This window comes from Chionomys nivalis, chromosome 3, assembly GCF_950005125.1.
Source record: "Chionomys nivalis chromosome 3, mChiNiv1.1, whole genome shotgun sequence".
In the NCBI taxonomy this organism is placed as follows: Eukaryota; Metazoa; Chordata; class Mammalia; order Rodentia; family Cricetidae; genus Chionomys; species Chionomys nivalis.
In genome coordinates, this window is record NC_080088.1 from 12,024,899 (window position 1) to 12,031,879 (window position 6,981).

Sequence of the window (6,981 nt, forward strand, 5' to 3'; positions counted from 1 at the left end):
TCATCAGAAGGGGTTCTCCTGAAAAGTGGGAAATTTAGAATGCTGGCCTCTGTAACTGAGCCTTCATGAGTGTGGAAAATACATTTCTGTTATTTGTAAAGTACAAATACTATAGTACTTTGTTATGGCAATTCAAGAAGAGACAACTTTTTTGGAAACAACACACAACAACAAAAAAAGAGAAGCAGATGGATCTTTGCGCAAAGGTACACATCTTCAGCATAAGTTTTGAAATAATTACTTTAAAACTTTGTACATTAATAAGAACAGTGTAGAACCAAAAATATCTTAAAAATAAAGAAAATAAACTACTGGATAAGTTCCCATTTATTTTGCCAAAACTAACACTATGCTTTTAATTTTATACAAATTAAAAATATCAGATTCCAAAATCTTTAGTTATCATAGAAAAGGGGTTTTATACCACATATTTTAAAATTACATACTCAGAGATTTATTTCCATGAAGTTGGGACTGGAGGTGGATTTGGACTTGTAAATACAATTATAGAAATAGAACCATTGCCAAATGTCTTTTAAATTTATATTTATACAGAACATTTGTGTTGCATTGTCACATAGTCATATATTCAAACAGCAATTGCACAGAGCACAGAGGATGAGTCATGTGAAATCTGAATTATCTTGTCTACTTAAGATTATCTTAGTTCTATTCATCTCTTACATCTCACTGGGAAGAAAATAAGAATGAAAAATAGTGATGATTAATATCTTCACAGAAAGAAGCACAACATCAAACCGAAAATAACGAAGGAAATGCCCAATTCCTTGCAGCATTTGAACTGAAATATTGGGGCAATATCCTCTTACAGATGTTCAGAGAGATCATTATGAGAGTAGTATGGCTCCTATCCTGGGAAATGTACATTGGAAATCTTTTCCCTTAAAACTGTAGGCACTTATGGAATAACATATTCATGAATAAGTAGTGAATACTCAGTGTTGTGTGAATATACAATGAAAGGACTTTTTAAATACTTTAATTGAAAAATAAATCAAGCTGTTAGAACCTGTTCCATCTCACATGCTCTGGTCTCCAAGCAGCAGGAAACTTGTTGACAGAGGTTTCTGTCCCACCCAGTCCCACAGCTGGTCATCCCAAAGAAACATACAGGGCTTACATTAATTATAAACTGATTGGCCTAGTAGCTCAGGCTTCTTATTAATTAAATCTTACATCTTACATTAACCGATTATTCTTGCCTGTGTTAGCCACATGGTTTGGTACCCTTATCAGTAAGGTGGTTTTCATCTGACTTCCTCTGTGTCTTGATGATGACTGCAGACTGACTCTTTCCTTTTCCCAGAATTCTCCTCTTTTCTTCACCCCACCTCTACTTCCTGCTGGGTCGTCCTGCCTATACTTCCTTCCTGGTTACTGGCTAATCAGCATTTTATTAAAATAATACAAATGATAGCATAAAAGAACATTGTCCCACAGCTGAAACCCACCAGAGTTGAGGAAGATAAAGAGGAATATGACAGAGCATATGGCTCCAGAAACCAAATCCTGAGTCACATCATCTCTAGACATCTAAGTCCCATCAAGAGGCCACACAAACATAATAAATAATAGAATAGAGGGCTCAGTGCTGCAGCGTTTTCTAAAACCAAAGTAAAGCATGCACACAAAATACACAGCACATTTCTGCATCCATTAACTGAAATACAAACCTATTATTATCCTAAAAAGATTGCCGAGAACAAATCAGTAGAGAATCCAGGCATGCATCCCAGTTTCTAAATGTGAAGAAAGAAAGAAAAATAATCAAACCTCAGTTGCTATAACTAATAAAATGTAAAAGCACTAGGAAAGATTCTCAGGGGTAGAGCATTGGCTTAGCATGGGCAAGGACATAGAATTGCACAGCAACAACAACCCAATGTAACCAGAGAATGTACTGAAGAAAATAAAACATGGAATGGATCGCAGTATAAGAAATAAAGTGAATAATTTAAAGGATCTACAAAAATAAAATCACACTTGAAAAGAGTGTACCTAGTAGGGCAGGAATCAGATAGAGTAAGAACCCACAAAGGAACCAAATGACAAAAATAAGAATCCTTATCAGATGTGAGTAAATATCAAGGCTTGATCAGAAAGATTTAACATCTGCCAAGTTGATATTTTGAAGTAAAGAAATAAACATTTGTAAGTGGGAACATAGGCTAAGACCTCTTTAATTATGGGACTGTCTTAGATCACATATATTGCATTAGGTCTCATGTAGAGCCCCAAATACAATTTTGGAGCAGTTGATTAACTCCTCACAAGGTTGTGTTTTCAAAGCTAGGTTAGATTATCAATGTCTTTATAATAAATACCTCATATTTTTCTGTAAAATAATCAAAAGTAGCTCTAATAATGCATTTCTTTACATCATGGAAGCCACAATATTTTCTACATTTTAGTGAATTACTGTACTTTGTCATACATTTGGAACTTTGCTCAAAATTTACTGTCTTAATTTGCAATAAATATTTTATGAAAACTATCTTAGGTATACTTCAAAGAAATATTTATAATCATCACCTCACCCGCTGAAATTTTAGTCTTTCATTACAAAAAATTTCTGTGCTTAAAGTGACAAATTTATCGACATAAATTTCCTTTTGCTACATATATATCCCCTAGGGTGGTGATTGTGTTAATATTCCCACAATCAACACTTTCTTATAGAACTTCCTTAAGATTTAGTGTAACTATGAAGAGAAAGTTTCTTTTCACAGTGCTGAAGGGGGATAATCATGCAAAGAAATGAATTATAACAAATATGTGTCCATATAATAATGAGCTTCAAAAAGAATTGGAAAACAATATTTTAAAACACAGTTTTCACAGTTTTTTCATGAGTATTTTAATAATCTGTTCTCAGTAATTGATAACATTTACTAAGAAAAAATCATTCCATGTAAAATCCCTTGAATTGTATTGGATGAAATAATCTAACTGAATGTTTCATAGTATATTAAGAAAAAAAAATCAAAGGGAAAGGAGAAACAGAATTAAATAGTGACTATTCAAAGAGAGAAGTAATGTGCACTTGACAAACTAAGTGTGTGCATGTGTGTGTGTCTTTATATGTTATTGATATTATTTTCCAAGAATGTAAGAGCAGGTGATGTCAGGTGAAAAAAAAATATAATTAAGGAGATAGTAAGGTTGCAAAAGTGAAAACTATCTCCCTTAGGCTAAGGTATTTGAGCATTTGATGATTAATTAGTATACTCTTTGGAAACATTACAGAACATTTAGGAGGTAGAACCTTGCTGAAAGTAATTGCCAGAGAGCTTTTATAGCCTGACCCTGCTTCGTAATTCTCTGTCTATGTGCTTTCTGTGTGAGCATGGAACATGATCTCAGGATGACATATTTTAATTTATATATTACTATATTACTTCCTTCCTCACTTTCCTCTTTCCAGTCCCTCCTAGATAATCTCCATCATACTTGTCCAATATCCCCCAACTTTCAGTTGAAAACTTTTTTCTTTCCTTCTATTTTTACATATATATGAAATATGTTAGGTACATATGAATTGTATAATACCATATGATATTACACATATATGCTACATGTGTGTACATGTGTGTTTATGCATATATGTATATCAATAGATCTTAAGTTCATTTTTGCTATTTGTGTTTATATGGTTTCAAGACTGATCACTCTCGTTGGACAGTCAGTAAGAGCTCTCAACTCTGAATGATGATAATTTTCTCCTAGCAGTCAATAGTCACCTATTATTCTTTATCTAGGTGTAGGACCCCACACAGTTTTTCTCATGCACTTTAATATATTGTTGCTGCAAGTCTTAATTAGCATAATGCAGTCTATTCTGTCTGTAAGTTCAAGCTAAATAAACCCTGTTCCTTTGTAATTTGCCTTTGTTCATGTTATTTTTATCATAGTGTTGAAGTGCCAATACACAATAGAAGTTATATATTTTACAGTGACATAAATATGTCATCTGGAGACATGTCAATGAAAATTCCTCTAATGATAATATGTATCTACTAGAAAGTGAAGGCAAACATAGTTCAAAACTAGAACCAAATGAGTTACAGTAAAGAATGGCTTAGCAAATCAGACCTACTTGTAATATAGCAGCATGAACATTATGGAAGTAAACAGACACTTTTTTATTGGAGTTAAGTCTTGCTCCACAAAATGTAACCCATAATTTACACTATTATCAGGCCAAGAATTTGTAACTACAGAGGTCATAGGTCACAGGGGAAAGCCACTTATCAAGTTGCTAAATAGATACAGTATTAAGCTGACTCCTAGTAATTTGTCCTTATATCCATGGATTAATGACTCTCTCAACTCTCATCAGAGATATTTTTATTCTCAGTACATCACAATTAGCACAGAGACTTATAATTGTTCAATCCACTTCCTCCTAAATTCCAGGGATTATTGTGGAAGATAGGTTCCCCACAAAGTCATGATTTATGACAGGCCAATCACAATGCTTATTTCATTCAGCAACAACAGACAATATGTGTAAAATATGTCAAAGCAGACAGGACCATGCTCTGTTGCAAAATATAGGATAACATGGTGAACCCTGAGTTTGTGTTTGAATTATTAAATAAAATCAACCTCGAGTCAGGAGGCAGAGCTAGCCACTAGTTGATAGAAAGTAATCATAGAGAGTCAGAAGGTATCTGGAAGACAAATAGAGGGATAAAGGGAAAGTAGTAGGGAAGGACTTTGTTTCTTTATTTATTTTATTTATTTTCCTACAGAAATTCTTATGTAGAGGGAAGATAACATCTTAGAATGAATATTTTTACCACAAACAGAGTAAAAATTAAACACCTATGTAGAAAGGATTTCTGAGTTGGTTCTGAATGGAAAATTGAGATTTTCTCAATTAGTAGGAATAGACACAGCAGAAACTGTCATACCTTTTAGTAATGCTGAAATTGACTTGTAATGGACACAAAATGAACATTGGCAAATGTTAAACTCATGGTCAGTTAAAGACAGGAGAGACTAGGTCACAGCAGTCTTGGAGCCTGACCCACAATTACAATGGAAGACCTTGTTAAAAGAAGACGCTAAGACCACTGAAAAAAGGAAATAGTGCTAGACATATGGAATTCTCAAAAGATCAACTTCTTGGACAGAGAAATTATGCTGCATACAAAGGCAATTTCTATATGAGCACCGCACCCTAGATTTATGTCATGCATTATCTTTGAATACTTGGGAAAGAATTTAAAAAGCAGGAAAGAAGATTGAGTCATTTACTAAAGGTATACAGGCCTGAAAGAAACCTTCACTGGTTGATATTAGCAGTAAAACAGAATGATAACAAATTCAGATGCTAAACAAATATTAATTGAATCTCTGACTTTTGAAAATGAAAATTCTCATTGAAAAAGAATAATTAGGTCTTTGAAGGCAAATTCAGTGCCCTTGGAGGAATGGATCCAAGATACAATCAATATTGAATCTCATGACCATAGTGATACTTGGATAGGAGAGATGATTTCCAGGGGTTTGAAGAAAAATCAAAATGTCAAGTGCTTCAATTGTGGTAAACACCTTAAAAGGGACTGTAAATACGGCATTCCTGGAAATAAAATTTATCTTGCTCCAAATGATAGAACAGTTTTAGAGAATAAAACAAGAATTTCAGGAGAATCCATAAATCAAAACTGATAAAGGTTTGATTTGAACAAGAGAGAGTTTTTAATTAGAAGAGATAATAGTTTATCAAGGAGCATGGCCATTTAATCTAAACTAAGTTATAAACAAAATGCTTTCATTTGATCAAAAACAACTTGCTAAAACTGAACCTCCACAAAGTCAGGGCTGGAAAAGTGTTTTGTTTCTGTTTTTTCAGGAAAACATAGGCATCCAACTAAAGAATCTAAAGACTACTGGACAAATAAGACACACGAAGAAAAAAAAGACAAGTCATCAGAAAAAAAATGTTCCAAGGGAACCCATTCTCATTGTATGGATACCTTGCTCAACCTAGATATAGCAGGGAGGACTTTGGACCTTCCCTAAAGCAATGTACCTTACCATCTCAGAGGAGTGAATGGGGCATGGAGTGGGGGAGATGACAGAGAGAATACGAGGAGGGGAGGAGTGGGAACTGGAACTTGTATGTAAAATGAAAGAATATAGTTTGTTTTCTTTTTAAAAAATAAAATAAAGAAAAAAAGCCCCAAGAAAATGCTTAAATAGGACTATTAGTGTAACACATTTATTAGTGTTACACATGGTGTAACAGGATATTTCATAAATCTTTCAAAATATTTGGTTCTGTTGTTCTCCACATACATATAATGCAAATTGTATTTTGTAGTCGTAGTCCAATTAAAAATTGAAAGTGACTTTGGAGTTGGGCTATGGCTCTCTCCTTCTCCAAACCAAAGTATGTATGTTAAAATAAAATCCAGAATCTCTTTCTCATGTCAGAAGAGTGACCCGATACGGTACAGAAGAAAAACAAAAATTAATAGCCTCTGACTTCTGAGTCATATTGATAAATAGAATGATAGTTATTTAGTTTTAACTACATTTTTTGTCAAAGGTAGGAGGTGAATCTTGTGGGCCATAAAAGTTCTGCTGGGCCACTACTGGAGAAGTGGGACAAAAACTGCAGAGCTACAGCTATTGGTGAAGCAGCAGTAGATTCAGCTTCAACCACTGTGCCGGATATAAAGTAACAATTATGGCTGAGGTTTTTTTTTTATTTTATTGGGAATCTACCTATTATAATTGAAACTTCTAAGGCTCATCTGAGTTACTGGGTATTCAGACTTGCTCTGGTACGACAGAGGAGAAATTGTTGCAGCATAACCCAGACCTAAACTTAAACATTTTTGTCACAGAAAATATGTTGTGAATATCATATGTCTTCAGCCCATCCTACAATTTAATATCTATGGTGACTGTTAGAAAGCAAAATATTTCTAGGGACTGTAGAGTATC